Source organism: Scyliorhinus torazame, chromosome 17 (genome assembly GCF_047496885.1).
Source record: "Scyliorhinus torazame isolate Kashiwa2021f chromosome 17, sScyTor2.1, whole genome shotgun sequence".
Lineage (NCBI taxonomy): Eukaryota > Metazoa > Chordata > Chondrichthyes > Carcharhiniformes > Scyliorhinidae > Scyliorhinus > Scyliorhinus torazame.
Window position 1 is genome coordinate 151,225,791 of NC_092723.1, and position 20,669 is coordinate 151,246,459.

The following is a 20,669-nucleotide window of genomic DNA, read 5'->3' on the forward strand; positions in this document are numbered from 1 at the left end:
TGAAGGTGGAGTCGCAGGTGGACAGGGTGGTGAAGAAGGCATTCGGCATGCTTGGTTTCATTGGTCAGAACATTGAATACAGGAGTTGGGACGTCTTGTTGAAGTTGTACAAGACATTGGTACGGCCACACTTGGAATACTGTGTGCAGTTCTGGTCACCCTATTACAGAAAGGATATTATTAAACTAGAAAGAGTGCAGAAAAGATTTACTAGGATGTTGCCGGGACTTGATGGTTTGAGTTATAAGGAGAGGCTGGATAGACTGGGACTTTTTTCCCTGGAGCGTAGGAGGCTTAGGGGTGATCTTATAGAGGTCTATAAAATAATGAGGGGCATAGATAAGGTAGATAGTCAACATCTTTTCCCAAAGGTAGGGGAGTCTAAAACTAGAGGGCATAGGTTTAAGGTGAGAGGGGAGAGATTCAGAAGGGCCCAGAGGGGCAATTTCTTCACTCAGAGGGTAGTGAGTGTCTGGAATGGGCTGCCAGAGGTAGTAGTAGAGGCGGGTACAATTGTGTCTTTCAAAAAGCATTTAGATAGTTACATGGGTAAGATGGGTATAGAGGGTTATGGGCCAAGTGCGGGCAACTGGGACTAGCTTAATGGTAAATACTGGGCGGCATGGACTGGTTGGGCCGAAGGGCCTGTTTCCATGCTGTAAACTTCTATGATTCTATGAATACGAAGTTGAAATAGGAAATCACTGTTTCACCTGAAGGACTGCGCAGGTGGGAAGGGAGGTGGTGAAACTGAGTCTGTTGCATGTCAAAAGGTGCTGTGGGAAGGGGAGAATGTGTTGGGAGAATGGACTAGAGGGAAGGGTCCATTTTCAAGGCTGAAAGGGGAGGGGAGAATAAACTTGGTGTCATCAGGCTAGAAGTGGCAGAAAATGCTCCATTAATTGTTGAGACTAGTGGGATGGAAGCTGACGACCATGAAAAACTGAACCTGTTTCTGAGAGGCATCAAGGTAGAAGGGTGGGAAATAAGATGGATACAGTTGAGGGCTCCGGCGTAGATGGAAATGCTTGATTGAGCAAAAGAAACATCAGTATCAGAAACATCAGTACAGAAGATGACAGGATCAAAACAGATATCACAGAGATTAAGAAGCTTGGCAATGGGGCAGAATGATTACAGGAATTGGCATAATGATACAATGCTAAATTTACTTCTATTCAATTGTAGCCAAGTATAATCTGGTCTTCTGCTGACATCCCTTACACTCCCCTACCGAAAACATACACACATTCTAGTGGTTTGCAGTTTCAGCAATACATTTCTTTCTCTTTCTAATTCGGAGGTCAACTATGGCATAACCACAAGTCATAATAGCCAAGATAACCTAACCCAAGAGAAACCAGGGATCTTCATGGCTTGTATGACTCAGTACCACATCATTCATTAACACGGAGGCAGCGAGGGAAGTTGAACCAATGGTATTTTAAGAATTAAAGTACCGAAAATGCCTTTCAATTCATCGCAACATAATCACTCCTCTGATTGGAACAAAACAAACTTCAAAAGACCTTTATAAGATAAAATCTTGTTCTTCTTCAAATAGTGAAGCCAAAGTGTGGGTTTCTATCAGAGGTATTGAAATGGAAAGTAAACATCAAGGGAAGACAAAGAGCCCAGATTACAAGGGCAACTGAAGATTGGGCAGATTAGGAACCAATAAAAATCTGAAGAACAACAATACTGGGAATAAGTGACTTATTAAAGCTTTAACAAATAGATGAATTACTTAAAACTGCATGTTTCGAGGGCACAATGTGGATTCATAGGTAGGATCCATTTATACCAACTCCAAATCTTTAATTCCCTGATCAGAGTTATGGCCACACTTGAGGGCATTCCTAGCATCCAACACTATTAAGGACATTAAAGGAGGAGGTTGGAAGCTTCAAATTTGAAATGCCGGTTTGCTAAAAGCAATTGATATAGTCAGGAAAACCACTTGCAGCAAAAGTGGTACGTCTTGCCACCAGCGCCGCTTACCTCTCCTAGCCACCAAGGCACATGCATTACTGGTACCGTGTGTCCACCAGGAGTGTACAAATAAGCCGAAACAAGTTCCTCCTCTCTGCAAAGCCATTCCATTGTAGTGTCTGGGCCATTGTTTGTGTGATCCCTTGAATCAGCTTTTATTTCTACATACCTCTGGCTGCATACTATTGAGTGTAACGGCAACAAGAACAAGTGTATGGAGGAGTTGATCATGATAGTCAGGGCAGGATGACATGCAGCAATTGTCAATTTATGACTGTCTAAAGGTAGCACTCAATAAGTAGCTATTACCAAAGATTTGATATTAATTAAATCTTCTTCTAAACAAAACTAAAAACACAACAATTAACTGAAAATCTTCTGCTTTGCATTTCACACATTGCTGCTCGAATGATAGTCAAGCCTCATCACATAAGCTTTGGCTCGAACTTTAAAAAAATATAACCAAGTTCGCCAGGCATGGTGGATTTTGGCCCAAGTTTGCTCCCTTGCTAGCATGGGACCATAAGGAATACATACTGCATGCATATTCCATTTCTAATTTTTTCCTTCCACATTTAGATGTAAATACGGCATGCATTCAGCAGCACTTAGATTTCCACATAAGAAGGATAGCTGTGACCAGCCCATTTCCTCCACACTCTTTCGCTCTCCTTTTGCCAAGTAAAAATTAAATTGTTTTTGTCCTATCTTAGATCAGCCTGCACAATGCACCATTTATTTTCCAAGTGAGTGGATAAGCCCTCAGTTAATGTCACTCTTGTTATGGTCTCAACAAATTAGTTCACACACTGATTTACCTTCCTTTTCTGAGAGTAGACATAAGCCATTCTACCATCACCTCCATACCAGCTTTTTATTCTGGTTTCAACATTCAGCGCACACAGACAGTGGCATACTTAGACTGGGCCGTTAACAGGGAATACAAAGTAAGAAATTAAAACCTTGCATATCCCCATGCTCAGAATGAAAGGAAAGCAATTTTGCATAATTTCTTCATTCAAGAGGGTGGTGAATCTTTGGAATGGTCTTTCACAGAGAGCCGTGCAGGTTCAATGATTGGTATATTAAAGGTAGAGATCAATAGATTTTTGGACATTAAGGGAATCAAAGGATAGGAAATTGAGATGTGGTGAATCAGCCATGATTGTATTGAATGGCAGAGCTAACTCGAGGGACTGCATTTTTATATTGTTTTAAATGCCTACATCTCTAGCTTAGTTGCAACTCTGTAAACAGTGTTGGTCTTTCCAGTGCAGACTTGATGGGCCAAATGGCCTCCTTCTGGCTGTAAATTTTATGTCTATGTCTAAACAGCTGATTTCTTAAACCAAAATATCTTTATTATAAAATCAATGGCAAATAAATTGCTCGAAGGCGTGGAGTTCTATAGCAGGCAATATGAATTTTAGTATCCACAAAATAATTTTCATATTGTTGCTCGCTTCAGCAATCTTCAAGTGCATGAGTTTCTTGTGTGATCTAAGTGATCTTGAATTGTGGGAACAGTTCAAAATATAAAGTACAGCAGCAGTCTCCGATCTGAACATGGTGTGTGAATCCTCCTCCATCCGGTTGCAAGTGAAAAGAAAATCCGCAAATTGGATCCCTAATTTGGGTTCCAAGGATAAAGCCATTGTTCACTGACAGGGCCGACAAGAACAGATTCCATAACCCTCACTCGCCCCTAATATTCCATGTTGTCTGGCCTCGAAAGGTAACTGATGTGAATGATACCAGTTCACTCTCAGGCATACTTTCCTAAAAAGACTTTCCTACAAACAGGTCTGTTTTTAAACGTTTACATTGAGTTAAAAGATTTTTTCAAAATGGAAGGACGGATACACAACCTGGCACCTTTGGGTGTTAACTGAACTCTCGGCAGATTTTTATCTGTGAAGCTAGCTATCAAGTGTGCGAGAAAAGCCCTTTAGAGATGTCCACTGAATTCTAAAATGTGAGAAAACCCTTTGATTTTGCAGGGAACAGGAGACTGGAAGGGACTTCAAATGACTTCAACATAATTAATTTCTTTACCTGGCAGAACAATGCTTCAGTGAAATTAACGCAGCAGCCATTTTGTTTTAGTTGTGATAAATACAGGCCCCAAAACAGCCATTTTGTGTGCAGAGCCCCAGGAAGAATTCCGAGAAAGAATATCAGATCGGGACCTTGTCCAAGGGAGGACCAAGAGATTAAGAAACCAATGCTGTTCTGCCAAAAGAAAGTCCGGGCAATCTGCAAGTGCCGTCACCAGAGAACGTGAGGAACAGGAAACCTCTTGTGGTGTTGGGTGTTCTGACACACAGATGAGCCAACACAGTTGCATATGGTACAACACTTCTTTATTTAAACTCACTATTTACAACTTGGTCTTTGCACTCTGCACGTGGGGGGCTCCCTGCTTGTGGTGTTTCATCAGCTCTTTCTGTTCCCTTCTCCCCAGACCTACTGACCTCCAGGTGTCGTGCTCGTGCTTTTTATGTGGTTGGTGTTCTTGTCTGTGATTGGTTGTGGTGTTGTGTACTCTGATTTGCCTGTTAGTGTGTCCATCATGATGTGTGTGTTTGAATATCATGACATCCCCCCTTTTTACAAAGATATGTGCCTACGTGGTAATAAATATGATCGTGACGTGAGTGCATCTAAGAGTGTGTGTGTGTCGTGTGCAGCATGTGTCTATGACGGAACTATGTACATGGGGCGATGTCGAGTGCGTCACATGAATCCAGTTGTACCATAACATAACAGAAATGCGAACGAGAGAAGAAGAAAAAAAAATTTGATCAGTTGTCCAGTCAGACGACATCTGGAACGATAAACAACAACAGGTTATCATGTAAAATTGTCCAACTTATTAAACATATGAACTGTATTATAAGTCCATTCTAATGGGTTTGCGACGAATTCGGGTTGACCGCCTTAAGGGTGGATCAAGAACCACCGGCTGCTGTGCAGGCATGGCCATGGGTGGCGATGGAAAGGGCGTGATGTGCGGCAGCTCCACAAAGTCATCCTCGGAAGCCTGTTGAGGATCTGGCGTGTTGTGTGGCTGTGAGCGTGGAAGTCGGCGAAGGGCGCGCCGATTGCGGCGACGCACGGAACCATCCGGCATGCGAACCAGGAACGAGCGGGGAGCCACTTGTCGGAGGACTTCGGCCGGCGCTGACCAGCCACCATACGGTTGATGGACGCGTACTTTGTCTCCGGAGGACAGGGGGGGCAGGTCCGTCGCTCGTGTGTCGTACCGACCTTTCTGGCGATCACGCTGCAGTTGCATGTTCCGAAGAACCGCCTCATGGTCTGTTGTCGGTGCCAGGACGGAAGGTACCGTCGTCCTGAGGGAGCGACCCATTAGTAGCTGCGCTGGCGAGAGGCCCGTGGATAACGGGGCCGATCGATAGGCCAGCAAGGCAAGGTTAAAGTCCGATCCGGCATCAGCCGCCTTGCACAGGAGCCGCTTTGCGATGTGGACACCCTTTTCAGCCTTCCCGTTCGATTGTGGATGCAGAGGGCTGGATGTCACATGAGTGAAACCATATGCTGCGGCAAAGGACGACCATTCACGGCTGGCAAAACAAGGTCCATTGTCTGACATGACAGTCCTTGGAATGCCATGGCGAGCAAACGTTTCCTTGCAGGCCCCAATGACTGCGGACGACGTCAGATCATGGAGAGGCATGACTTCCGGGTAGTTTGAGAAGTAGTCTATAATAACAATGTAATCTCTGCCGAGCGCGTGAAATAGGTCAACACCCACCTTCGCCCAGGGGGACGTCACCATCTCGTGTGGTAGAAGTGTTTCCGGAGGTTGCGCTGGCTGAAACCTCTGACAGGTTGTGCAGTTGAGCACCATGTTGGCTATGTCTTCATTAATACCCGGCCAATATACCGCCTCCCGGGCCCTTCGTCTGCATTTTTCGACGCCCAAGTGGCCTTCGTGTAGTTGACGAAGAATCATCTGGCGCACACTGTGTGGAATGACGATCCTATGCGATTTCATAAGGACCCCGTCTATATTGGTGAGATCATCTCGCACATTATAAAACTGGGGGCACTGCCCTTTTAGCCACCCTTCCGTCATGTGGCGCATCACTCGCTGCAGCAGAGGGTCAGTCGCCGTCTCTGCGCGTATGTGGGCCAGACTAGGATCATCAGCTGGCATATTTGCTGCTGTCAGAGTCACGTGTGCCTCAATTTGACGCACGAACCCCTCTGCATCTGGTGGTGTGCTCACTGCTCGGGAAAGAGTGTCCGCCACGATGAGTTCCTTCCCCGGAGTGTAGATCAGTTCAAAATCGTACCTCCTGAGTTTGAGTAAGATGCGCTGGAGGCGAGGAGTCATGTCGTTCAGGTCTTTGTTAATGATGTTGACCAGGGGGCGGTGGTCAGTTTCGACCGTGAATCGTGGCAGGCCATACACATAGTCGTGGAACTTGTCCAGTCCAGTTAACAAGCCCAGGCATTCTTTTTCGATTTGCGCGTAGCGCTGTTCGGTAGGGGTCATGGCTCGTGAGGCATACGCAACCGGGGCCCATGATGACGTGCTGTCTTTTTGGAGGAGTACCGCTCCAATACCAGATTGGCTGGCGTCTGTTGAGATCTTTGTAGGGCGAGTCGTGTCAAAGAAGGCCAGCACTGGTGCCGTGACCAGTTTGTGCTTGAGCTCCTCCCATTCCCGCTGATGCGACTGGTGCCAGTTGAATTCCGTCGATTTTTTTACGAGATGGCGCATGTTTGTTGTATGAGAAGCCAGGTTGGGAATGAACTTCCCAAGGAAGTTGACCATGCCGAGGAATCTTAAGACAGCCTTCTTGTCAGCCGGTCGTGGCATGGCTGTGATGGCGCTAACCTTGTCTGCATCGGGACGGACCCCGGACCTTGAGATGTGGTCCCCGAGGAATTTCAGCTCTGTCTGGCCGAAAGCACACTTCGCACGGTTGAGACGCAGGCCATTTTGCCGTATGCGGGTGAAGACACGTCGAAGACGATGCATGTGTTCCTGCGGAGTGGTGGACCAAATGATGATATCGTCCACATATACACGTACCCCTTCGATGCCTTCCATCATCTGTTCCATAATGCGGTGGAATACTTCAGATGCCGAAATGATGCCGAATGGCATCCGGTTGTAGCAGAATCTGCCAAAAGGGGTGTTGAATGTGCATAGTCTTCGGCTGGCCGGGTCCAGTTTGATCTGCCAGAATCCTTTGGACGCATCCAATTTAGTGAATATGTTGGCTCGCGCCATCTCGCTGGTGAGGTCTTCTCGTTTCGGGATGGGATAGTGTTCCCGCATGATGTTGTTGTTCAGATCTTTTGGATCTATACATATACGGAGCTCGCCAGAGGGCTTCTTTACACAGACCATGGAGCTGACCCATGGCGTGGGCTCCGTGACCTTGGATAGGACCCCTTGGTCCTGAAGAATCTGCAGTTGTGCCTTGAGGCGGTCTTTGAGAGGCGCAGGAACCCTGCGAGGTGCGTGAACGACAGGGATGGCGTCCGGTCTGAGTCGAATCTTGTACGTGTGTGGCAATGTCCCCATGCCTTCAAAAACCTCCTGGTTGTGAGCGAGGAGGGAATGGAGATTCGCGTGGAACTCAGCATCCGGGAAGTCGGATATCTCATCTGGAGAGAGAGACATGATGCGCTGTACCAGGTGAAGGACCTTACACGCTTGTGCGCCCAGTAACGAGTCCTTTGATGAGCCCACAACTTCGAAGGGGAGTGTGGCCGTGTACCTCTTGTGAGTCACCTGTAGCTGGCAAGATCCTATGGACGGGATAACGTTCCCGTTATAGTCAACCATCTTAAGCCGGGATGGTGTGATGGGTGGTTTGACCTTCATGGCCTGGACTGCAGAGTAAGCAATCAGGTTGGCGGATGCGCCGGTGTCCAGACGGAAGGCGACGCGCGATCGGTTGACCGTCAGGGTGGCACACCACTCATCGTCTGGATTGATGGCATTGACCTTGTTGACATCAATGACGGCAACTCGGAAGTCATCCTGGTCATCTGCATCACTTAATTGGAAGTCTTGATGCGTGGGCTGGACGGTCCTGACTCGTGTGCGAGGTTGTCGAGGATGCGCCGGATCCATGGGTTGAGCCGCACGACAGCGGGCTGCGTAGTGGCCTATCATGGCACATCTGTTGCACTGTCGGTATTTTGCAGGACATTGCCCTTTTAAGTGTAGACCTCCACAATTTCTGCACGTCATGCCGTCACGGCGTTCGTTGCGCCACTGCGCATGCGCAGTGCGATCTTGCGGTGGGCGCGCCTGCGCAGTGCGTCCCTCGTTGTGGCCGTTATTTTTGGCGCGCACCTGCGCGGGAGACCGCGAAAAGCGCGGGAAGCGGCCGCTGTCGTCCGGGCCGTGGGGCGGGAAGAAATCGACGGCCTGGATGCGTTCAACGTCGTGGGCGGCCTGGCTTGCCGATTCGACGGCTGGGGACCCCCTCCGTGCCAACTCGGACGCCTGAAATCGGGCAAAACGGCAGGTAGCATTTTCATGGAGGACACAGGCTTCCACAGCAGACGCTAAGGTGAGGCTCTTTATTTTAAGAAGCTGCTGGCGTAGGCCACTAGAGGCAACGCCAAAAACAATCTGGTCCCTGATCATGGACTCTGTGGTGGTGCCGTAACCGCAGGACTGCGCTAGAATCCGGAGGTGCGTCAAAAAGGGTTGAAAAAGCTCCTCCTTACCTTGCAGGCGTTGCTGAAAGATGTATCTTTCAAAAGTTTCGTTTACTTCAGTTTGAAAGTGCTGGTCCAGTTTGAGGATGACCGTGTCATATTTGGCCTGGTTTTCGCCTTCTTCGAACACCAGTGAATTAAAGACATCGTTCGGGTGGGGGCCTGCGTAGAAGAGGAGCATTGCAATCTTCGAATCATCCGAGGCATTCTGTTTTTCGGTGGCACGGATGTACAGGTCAAATCGCTGCCTGTAGAGCTTCCAGTTGGTGCCTAGGTTCCCCGTGACTTGCATCGGCTGCGGTTTGCCGGTGTGGTCCATGTCCAGAATGGCAGGTTAGTAGGCAGGTATCGATCCACTCCTGTACCATGTGGTGTTGGGTGTTCTGACACACAGATGAGCCAACACAGTTGCATATGGTATAACACTTCTTTATTTAAACTCACTATTTACAACTTGGTCTTTGCACTCTGCACGTGGGGGGCTCCCTGCTTGTGGTGTTTCATCAGCTCTTTCTGTTCCCTTCTCCCCAGACCTACTGACCTCCAGGTGTCGTGCTCGTGCTTTTTATGTGGTTGGTGTTCTTGTCTGTGATTGGTTGTGGTGTTGTGTACTCTGATTTGCCTGTTAGTGTGTCCATCATGATGTGTGTGTTTGAATATCATGACACCTCTCTTTCCTCAAAACTGACTGATCTGCTGTGCCTGCCCGAAAAGACAAATCTCTGAATAGTTGACTGCAGAAGCCACTAATGCAGCTGCTTAAAGTGAAAGTTTCAACTCCTTTTCAGAAAGATGGAACTGAACCGGCAACGCTATCACACAGATGGGGATTTGAAATCTCATCTTTAAGTACCTTTTTCCTTTAATTGCTTTAATCTCTATTTAATTAATAACTTCACCAAAGTATCTTTCAACAGTAGTTTCTTTATACCAAACTAACCTTCACCTTATTTAAAAGCTGGTCTGCTATTTCTTTTTAATTGAACCACCCACAAATTAAAAGGGGAGCTATATACACAAATTCTTTGTTCAAGGACCACATCGAGGAAATGCTTTTTATGTGGGCACGATAACATAGTGATATCAATTGTAGGTCTTCAGTAGATCCTTCAAAGGATACTAGGATAGCTTCCAATTTAACAGTTTCTGCCACAAATCAGTGTAAAGGGATTTGATCAACTGGAATGAAGGTTACCCAGTAGAGGTCAAGTAACTTTGACTGTGAGGCAGGCTATTTACATTTGCGGAGCTCTCCGAGTTGTAGCATGCATCATAAACACCAATGCAGAAAACATGAAGAATAAGTTTGGAATCCCCACGTATTCCGAAAAGTTTACTTGAAAGAAGACTATGGCGCGATTCTCCCCCAAAATTTCTAAGTTCATTTGTGATGGGTTTTTCAGGGAATTTCTCACCAGCTCTGCTGGCGAGCTCCCTGCTGCTATTCAATTAGACTTTTTTGGGGCCCTGGGGAGTTTCTCACCAGTTTAGCCCACACTTTTGTTTTCATTTTTAGGCACTGGGAGCTCAGAGATCGGGCCGACATTTTGAAAGGGTGCCCCATCTCTAAGTCAGCTTGTGGGTCCCCACCCATGGGCACTACCCCACACCATCCAAGTGAGGACACCCTGCTATGGGGTCCCTGGGGGGCCCACTCTTCAGGGCTCCTTACAGCACCCCCACCGTCACACTCCCCCCAAACTCCCAGAGGCCTCCATTTACCTGCCCTGCACAACCCCCCCACCCCCCCACACCATTCAAATCCCCCCTCCATCGTCCTTTCATGGGCATGGCCCACCTCAGGCCCTGACCCTTGGCAGTGCCACCCTGGCACCCAGGCAATGCTCCAGCTAGCTTGGCAGTGTCACCCAGGCACCTTGGGGCTTCCAATGGCCTGGGAGAGCCCTTGGGTGCAATTCCGCCTAACCCACGTTCTTGTGAAGAATTGGGTAAGATCAGTGTATCCCGGTAGGCCTTAAGTAGGTTTACGACCAAGTGTAGTTTGGCCCCTTTTGGGTGGAGTTCAAACTCCAATGCCTCGCGAGGCTTGGGTTAATCCTGCGAGACGTGGAAGCTGCCCGCGGGAGGGCTCTCCCGGGCTTCACACGGCCAGAGAATCGCAGCCTCTGTTTAACATGCCCATGGTTATGAATGCCAGATCCTCCCTCCTAAAACAGAACACGAGTGATAGCGTTATAATTGAACCCGTACAACTGTGCTGACTGCTTCATTGCAAAATTCATTCAACTGGATCCCAATAAAATCCAAATTTAAATTGTCTATTTTTTTAAAAATATACACACAATAGTTTTTTTGTGCATTATACATTACAATGGCACTCCTGCAGCACACCCATCAGTAATAAACCTTCCAACAGCCTCTACAGTCATTCTGCTTGACTAACATCAGTGGTATTCACTTGTTTGATTGCAGTGTGCAATGTATTTCCAGAGCCCCATCACGGCAGCGGGGGGCGTATACATTTGAACGGTCCAAATCTTAAAATCTGTACAAGTTGGAATAATGCTTGCTTTCTAAATGTTTAAATTCCCCAATTTATGGGAGTCAATAGTGAAAATGCTGACAATTTTATTCATCGACCACCACATTTTCCTCTTCCTTCGTTCATTGCCTTTATTTTGTGAAAGTTAATAAATTCAAATTAAGCTGACAATTTTACTGCCAATGTGTGTGGATTTTGAGTTTGGCAAGTGATGTCAAGGAACTGGTCAATCACAATTCTCACAGTACTCAATTGACACTGAGCAGATATAAACACATTTTATTTACCCAAATAGGAAATGCACAATGCCAAGTGTTACAATGATGATCTGTGAAAGCTCATTCACTGGCAGCATACCTGAAGAATCAGTTGAACATTTTGAAGAGAAGAGATCCGGGAGTAACCTATAGAGCACAGGAGCAGTTGCATGTTCATTGGGCAGCTCTGGGCCACCAGCAGCCATGCAAAAGTGGCTGCTGACCACGTCACAGAAAGCATCGAGCAGTGACAGACTACTTCCACCCTTAATGCAGGTGCTTCAGACTAATCAGCTCTGCAGGTAACTGGCCGTTTCTGAAGACCATCAGCCACCATAACCCCAGCTCAAAAGCAGTTAGAAGGAATACAACAGAAATGCAAATTTTCCACTTGCTGAATTCTGTAAATTTACCCATAACTTGTCAGATTGGCTACCTGCAGATATAACAAACTCTATGATGTCTGTTGTCACGTGTGGTGGTAATTGCACAATCCATAGCCAAAATGCCGCTCATCAAATATTTGCAGCCATGGCAACGAACATAAGTCAGTTAATAAAATGGTTCTTGAAAGCTGACACAAGAAGGCTGCGTTACAGTTCAAACAATCGAATGGAACTTGGTGCAATTATAATTTGAGCCATTGTAAAAATGTTGCTAGTTACAGTTTTTCAAAACTGAAAAGGGTTTACAAAAAAATTGAGGATTGTTCATCCTTGTATTTAGGGTTAACATCTATCGCAATCATTTGTCACCAAACGCATTTTTAACTATAATAAAAACAAAAAAATGGTTGGAAATCTCAGCACGGCTGGCAGTATCTGTGGACACAGCTAACGTTATGAATATTTTGCAGAATTAACTATTTGTGTCCTACAAAGCGAGGGAAATGGATTATGAGGTGTGTTTGTTTTTTAAATTGAAATAGTCTGAAAAATATATGTCAGGTTTAAATAATATAGGCAAACGGTGACTGCAACGAGTATTTAAAAATAAATATTTTGGCAATTCAAGATTTTGTTTCATGATGGGAACTTTTAAATGGTTTCCAATAGTGAGTTTCAGAGCATCTTGCAAATTCGAATGAAGCTGTTGAGCTCCGTCATAAAATAAAGCTGATTCTTAAGCTGCGTGGGTCTCACCCAAAGATGTGCAGGGTGGGTGGATTGGACATGCTAAATTGACCTTAATTGGACAAAAAAATGATTGTGTACTCTAAAATTAAAAACAAAATTAAGCTGGTTCTCAGATGTTCACTCAATACATATATTATAGCAACAACATTAATGAGACAGGCTACAATAATTATAGAATTTCAAAGACAGCTGGATCATCAATCCCGGGACTCCTGGGTTGCGCTCCCTGATGGTACGGAGTATCGGGTGTCAGCACAAAATTGGGATCGATGCCAGACGCCGATCCATACGCGATGCTCTGACCCCGGAGAGGTCCATGCCGGGCGCCGGAAGGAGCATGTAAATTAATGCAAAGTAGGTCCGGCGTCCCAAGCTCCGGGCGTCCATGATTCTTCAGTCCCCACGGCCAGGAATCATGTGGACGCAGATCACTTGTGGTCTCTACAAGTGCGGCCCTGATGTGGTGGACCTCGCGGTGGGCCAGGAAAAGAAACCCCTGGCTGCAAGTGCATTCCAATCAATCAAGCATGTGATTGCACAACATTTGTATCTCTTTGATATGGTCAATGTTGTAAATATTGGGGTTTCTCCACTTAGGCCACTGAACCGTGAAGGGAGATGAATGAATCAAAGCTGCAGGTGGTTTGTGGAAGCTGTCCATCACAGACCACTACTAGAAAGCTGTGAATGGCTTGCTGATTCTCATTATTGGGCCGCCTGCTCAAAATGGCGGCTAGATAACGGGATTCCCCTGGGAAACCCTCGCATTCCACACCATGCACAGATTTTCATGGCAAGGAATACTGATTGATTGCCGGTTTGAAGGGGTGGGGTGGGGGATTGTAAACCGGTTGCAATTCACCTCAGGTGGGGGAACATGGACGGGATTCTCCGTTTTGCCGGCGCCCAGGGGTATCCCGACGGCGTGGGGCTGCCCCACAATGGGAAACCCTATTGACCGCCCGGCGTAACGGAGAATTCCGCCGGCGGGTCGGGGCAGAAATGTGGCCCAGCGGGGCGGAGAATCCAGCCCCTTAAGTCTCCCAAACGGAGAATCCTCTGCCAGATTGTTTACACAATGGGATTCAAGAATAAACCTGTAAAAGATTCAGAATCTATACTATGACGACAGTTAAGTTATCATACAAAAACGATATAGACTCTAAAATTAGAGAAACATTTTTGAAATTTGCAGATATCAAATTGAATGCTAAACCTAATACTTTGGTGGAGTGCACCAAAATACAGAACGCCAAACAAGCTTGCAGAGTGGACCAATAAATGGCAAATTAAATTCGCTAGGGCAAACTTTTTTTTTTTTGTTTCTTTTTATAAATTTAGAGTAACAAATGATTGTTTTCCAATTAAGGGGCAATTTAGCATGGCCAATCCACCTACCCTGCACATCTTTGAGTTGTGGGGGTGAAACCCATGCAAGCATGGGGAGAATGTGCAAACTCCTCACTGACAGTGATCCAGAGCCAGGATTGAACCTAGGACCTCGCCGCTGTGAGGCAGCAATGCTAGCCCACTGCGCCACCGTGCTGTCCTTAAATTACTCTATGACAAACTAATTTTGGTTGGAGGAACTGAGAAGACCATTTATTCCTTGGAAAGTATAAAGCTAAAAAGGAGCCAAGGGACCTAGGGATTTAAATGCGCAAGACAGCCAGTAACAGATCAATTAGAGAATTTAGGAAGAATTTCTTCACACACAGTTGTGAGCAAGTGGAACTCACTGGCACAAGGACTGATTGAAGGCGGGAGCACCGACATATTTAAGGAAAGGCTTTGATAAGATATAAGAGGGGAAAACTTAAGGATATGGGGGCAGGATAGCAAGAAAGAAGTTGGTGAAGAGTTTGAACACTGGCATAATCAGCTGGGCTAATCAGCTTATTTCTGTGCCACAAATTCCAGCTGATATCCTGACTCAAATGTCACACTCATGAATGTCATGCACCTTTGATTAATGTTATTATTTAAAACACAGATTGAACACATAACAAAAACTTAATCTACTGCCTGAAGTTCCCATCACAAACTGTTTGCCAACCACTAAATCCATTCCTCTTCCTGGTCACTGTTTGAGTCTAAAGCAGACCGTTCACAATGTTGACATCTTATTTTACCACAAATTCTACATCCAACCTCACGTTCTCTGCCATGATCACCATGACAACATACTCTGTAACATTGCCCATCACTGCCCTGTCTCAGTTCATTTGCTCCTGAAGCCCTCATCCACAGCTTTGCTACCCATCAGCTCGACTATTCCAACACTGCCCAAACTATCCACTCAAACTCACCCAAACAATTCTTACCAATATCTTAACATATACCAAGCCCTATTCACCTCAACACACCTGCATGACCACACTGGCAGTAGCTCCCAAGTACACAACAACTCAACTTTAAAATTCTCACCCTGCCCCTCTCCATTTCTGCAATTTATCCTTCAGCACCACAATGCTCCAAGACCTCTGCAAGTTCCCCTAATGCTGACCCCGATTTTTACTGCCCCACAGATGGCTGTGGCTTCAGCTGCTCGGACCTTAAATTTCTGGAATTCCCTCCTCAACTCTTACCGCCTCTCTCCCTCTCCTCCATTAAGATGCTCCATAAAATCTACCCCTCTTCAACCAATCTTTTAGTCATCTGTCCTAACATCGCATTGTCAGATTTTGTTTGATCATCTTCCTGTGAAGCACCTTCAAACATAAGAACTTAGCAATAAGAGCAGAGGCAGAAAATATACCAGATTACGGGAATTTGTACTCTTTTAGACCCTTAAGTTATGTCTTCCACTGTGAAGATGAACATAAAATAATTCTTCAATATCTCTGCCATTTTCTCATACTCCATGGCCATTTCACCGTCTCGGATCAATGTTTATTTTAACTACTCTCCTCCCTTTTCTATAGTTTTACACATCAAAGCTGTTAGATTCTGTTTCTACATTCCTATTTAATTTCTGTTTCTACATTCCTATTTAATTTACACTCGTATTCAATTTTCCCCTTCTTTAAATCAACTTTTTGATCACCCTTTTCTGGTTTCCAAAACCTCCCAGTCCTCAGTTTCTTTGCAAAATATTATCTCCACTTTTGATTGAAAACTATCATTAACCTCCCTCGTAAGCCACAGATGGGTCTTTCTTTCTGTTTCATCTTTAATGGAGTACACATTTGTTGAAAACGTTGAATCAATTCTTTAAAGGTTTCCCTTATTTATCGCCATACCTTTTAGTCTATTTACCCAAACAACTTTAGCCAGCTTTTCCCTCGTACCTACGAAATTGGATTCATTTAAGTAAAAGATTCTTGTTTTGGACCCAAGTATGTTGCCCTCACATTCAATGTGGAATTCACCTCAATTTTAAACTACTAGATCGAATAGAGCTTCATTCCTCTCTAGTCTGCAACATATTGTTCCAGGAAGCATGCTGCAAACTCATCTCCCACACTACTTTTGCCGTTTGATTTGCTCAGGCATTATAAAAATTGGCCCACACAGTAATTACACAACCTTTGTTACAAGTTCTAATTATTTCTTGCTTAAGACCTGTGTCCAACAGTGGAACTACAGTTAGTTAGAGGGCCTATAAACAGCTCTCACCAATGTATTCTGAGCCTGCAACCATTCTACTGATACAGTACACATAATAACCATTATGAAAATAAGGATACTTGTAAAAAAAATAAAAGATGACTGATACCATTCCTCACCCGCAATTTACTAATCCCACTATATCTATACACTATCAATCTATTTTTAAAAAATATATATATTTATTAAAGTTTTTTAACACAATTTTTCTCCCTTACAAACAATAACCCCCCCCCCCCCCCAACAAAAAAAAAAACGAGAAATTGCGCAGAGCAAGATATATACATGGCAAAATGATATATGTACACAGCTTTGTACACTGGCCCTCACCCGTACGTGCCAGTTTCCCCAACTCTTCATGTTATCTCTTGCTCATCCACCCTCCCAGGCAGTCCCCCCCTTTCCCCCTTCCCCCCCCCCAAAGGTTGCTGCTGCTGCTGACCGACCTTCCTCTAACGCTCCGCGAGATAGTCTAGGAACGGTTGCCACCGCCTGTAGAACCCCTGCGCAGACCCTCTCAAGGTGAACTTAATCCTCTCCAACTTTATGAACCCAGCCATATCATTTATCCAGGCCTCCAGGCTGGGTGGCTTCGCCTCCTTCCACATTAGCAAGATCCTGCGCCGGGCTACTATGGATGCAAAGGCCAGAATGCCGGCCTCTTTCGCGTCCTGCACTCCTGGTTCGTCCACTACTCCAAATATTGCTAGCCCCCAGCTTGGCGTGACCCGGACTTTCACCACCTGAGATATTGCTCCCGCCACTCCTCTCCAGAGCCCCTCTAGTGACGGGCATGACCAAAACATATGGACATGGTTCGCCGGGCTCCCTGAGCACCTTCCACATCTGTCCTCTACCCCAAAGAAGCTACTCAACCTCGCCCCCGTCAAGTGCGCTCTGTGGACCACCTTAAATTGTATCAGGCTGAGCCTGGCACACGAGGAGGAGGAATTAACCCTACCTAGGGCATCAGCCCACAGACCTTCCTCGATCTCCTCCCTTGTCGGGGGCAGGGTCCCCTCCTCTCTTGCCTCATTAAAGGTCCTCACTAGTAGCGGGGCCAACAGGTCTACGTACTTCCTGTAGAACTCCACCGGGAATCCGTCCGGTCCCGGGGCCTTCCCCGCCTGCATGCTCCCCAAACCCTTGCTCAGCTCCTCCAGCCCAATTGGTGCCCCCAAACCAGCCACCTCTTGCTCCTCCACCCTCGGGAATCTCAGCTGATCTAGGAATCGTCTCATCCCCTCTTCCCCCGCTGGGGGCTGGGATCTGTACAGCTCTTCATAAAAGGCCTTGAATACCTCGTTTATTTTCGTTGCACTCCGAACCGTGGCTCCCCTTCCATCTTTGACTCCCCCTATTTCCCTCGCTGCCATCCTCTTACGGAGCTGGTGTGCCAGCATCCGACTAGCCTTTTCCCCATACTCGTAGGTCGCCCCCTGCACTTTCCTCCACTGTGCCTCCACCTTCCCTGTGGTCAACAGGTCAAACTCCGTCTGGAGCCGTCGTCTTTCCCCAAGTAATCTTTCCTCCGGGGCCTCTGCGTATCTCCTGTCCACTCTCAAAATCTCCCCCACTAACCTCTCCCTTTCCATACCCTCGGTCTTCTCCATATGAGCCCTAATGGAAATTAGCTCTCCCCTGATCACCGCCTCCCATACCACCCCCACCCGCACCTCCCCGTTGTCGTTGGCCTCCAAGTACCTTTTGATACACCCCCTCACCTTCCCACACACCACCTCGTCCGCCAGCAGTCCCACATCCAGCCGCCACAACGGGCATTGGTCCCTCTCCTCTCCCAGCTCCAGTTCCACCCAGTGAGGGGCATGGTCCGAAACGGCTATAGCCGAATACTCCGTCCCCTCCACCCTCGGGATGAGCGCCCTACCCAGAACAAAGAAATCTATCCGGGAGTAGGCTTTGTGTACATGGGAGAAGAAAGAAAATACCCTGGCCTGCGGCCTTGAAAACCGCCATGGGTCTACTCCTCCCATCTGATCCATAAACCCCCTAAGTACCTTGGCCGCTGCCGGCCTCTTTCCAGTCCTTGATTTGGAGCGGTCCAGTGCTGGATCCAACACTGTATTGAAGTCCCCTCCCATTATCAGGCCTCCTATCTCCAGGTCCGGAATGCGCCCCAACATGCGCTTCATGAATCCTGCATCATCCCAGTTCGGGGCGTATACGTTTACCAACACCACCCACGTCCCTTGCAGCCTACCGCTTACCATTACATATCGCACTCCATTGTCCGCTACAATAGTCTTGGCCTCAAATGACACCCGCTTTCCCACCAATATTGCCACCCCTCTATTCTTCGCGTCCAGTCCCGAGTGGAATACCTGTCCTACCCATCCCTTTCTTAACCTGACCTGGTCCGCCACCTTCAGATGTGTCTCTTGGAGCATGGCCACGTCCGCCTTCAGTCCCTTTAAGTGCGCGAACACTCAAGCCCTCTTCACTGGCCTATTCAGGCCCCTCACATTCCATGTTATCAGCCGGATTGGAGGGGCTCTCACCCCCCCCACGCCCCGCCGACTAGCAATCTCCTTTTCTGGGCCAGTCCCGTGTCCACGCCTCCCTCACCCTCCAGTCCCCCAGAGGGGGGCCCCCCATCCCGACCACCTCTTCTGTGTCCCATTCCCTTTCGGCCAGTGCAGCAGCAACCCTTTGTCCCCCCCCCCCCCCCCCCCCGCCCCTCCCCTCCCCTCCGCTAGACCCCTGGCTAGCTTTTTTGCTCCCCCCATGTCACTCCCGTAAGTCAGCTGACGCCTGCTGACCGCGGCTTCCCCCGCCGTCCCATTGACCTCCCCGCGTGGGAGTCTCCCAATCCATATGCATTCCTTCGTTCCCCTTCCCGCCTTTCTTCCCGCGCGCAGGAAGAAAACCCCGAGCCTTCCAAAGCCCGCTCCGCCCCCTCTGGCGCAGCTCCTGTCGCGGCCTTGTCTCTCTCCCCCAGCCCATGTAACATTTCCTGCGCGTGATTGACCCCCGAAATACAACAACCATCACACATCAAACCCCAAAACATCCCCCCCACCCTCTCAAACCCTCAGTTAGAGTCCAACTTTTCGGCTTGTACAAATGTCCACGCCCCTTCAGGTGTTTCAAAGTAGTAGTGTTGGCCCTTGTATGTGACCCACAGTCGGCTGGCTGCAGCATTCCGAATTTCACTTCTTTCCGGTACAACGCTGCTTTGGCCCGATTGAAACTCGCTCTCCGCTTTGCAACCTCCGTGCTCCAGTCCGGGTATATTCGGATCTCTGCATTGTCCCACTTACTGCTCCGCTCCTTCTTGGCTCATCTCAGGACCCACTCTCTGTCCGTGAACCGGTGGAACCTCACCACCATCGCCCTTGGCGGTTCATTTGCCTGGGGCTTCTTCGCCAGCACCCGATGTGCCCCGTCCAACTCCAGCGGCCTCGAAAGGGCATCCGTGCCCATCATCGTGCTCGCGTATGCCCCGGCATCAGCCCCCTCCACTCCCTCAGGGAGACCCAGGATTCGCAGATTCTTTCTTCTCGACCTGTTCTCCAGGTCTTCGAGTCTTCCCGCCCACCTCGTGTAGCGCCTCGTTCTGCTCCACTCTCACCGCCAGGCCCACAAGCTCGTCCTCGTTCTGACTGACTCTTTTCTGTACCTCCTGGATCTTAGCTTCGTGGGCCTTCTGCGTGATCCCAAGTCCTTCAATTACCGAAAGCATAGGCGCCAACATCTCTTTGTGCATCTCCTCGCGCTGCTCCTCGAAGCAGCGCTTGATTAACTCCTGCAGCTCCCCTTTGTCCCTGGCCGCCGCCATTCTGTTTTCTTTCCCTCGCTTCTCCCGTTGCTCCAGTGCCGCTCCTTTGGCCGTTACACTTCTGGTCCGTTTCATAGAAGTTGGTAGTGTTTGCTTCACCAGTCTGCCCCAAAAAGTCTATGGAAACTCCTGAAAAAGGTCTGAGAGTCGGTTCCAGACGGGAGCTGCCGAATGCGCGACCTACTCCTCCATGGCCGCCACCAGAAGCCTCGTCCCCGCCTCTTCAATGGCCTTGGTAGATTCTTTCACAGTTGTTCCCTCTGCTGCTAGAATTCACCTTTGATAGAGTCAAGTCAGATTGCAGCTTTAAGCTTGCCCTTCCCCCGCTTGCATGCTGGAAGGGGCCTCTGTCTATTGCTGCAGCTCAAGCCAAATCCTTCACTGTTTCTGCCGGGTCTGGCAGCCAAAAGACACAACATTCCTGGGGGACACCGTCAGGGGAATGCTGCAGTCTTCTTCCCACACCGGGAAATGTCAAACAAATGCCGTGGGGGCCCTGTAAAAGAGCCCAAAAGTCCATTCCAAGCGGGAGCTGCCGAATATGCGACCTAGCTCTGCATAGCCGCAGACGGAAGTCCGACTATCAATCTATTAACCACCTATTCAATCTAGGCTTAGAATCACAGAATCCCTACAGTGCCAGAAGGAGGCCATTC

The 20,669-nt window shown here is 47.8% G+C and overlaps 1 protein-coding gene across 4 annotated transcripts in view; it reads right to left on the reverse strand.

Moving 5' to 3' along the window:
- The window catches only part of carhsp1 (calcium regulated heat stable protein 1), a 115,302-nt gene that overhangs the window by 17,233 nt on the left and 77,400 nt on the right, over window positions 1-20,669 (reverse strand). The window lies entirely within an intron of this gene.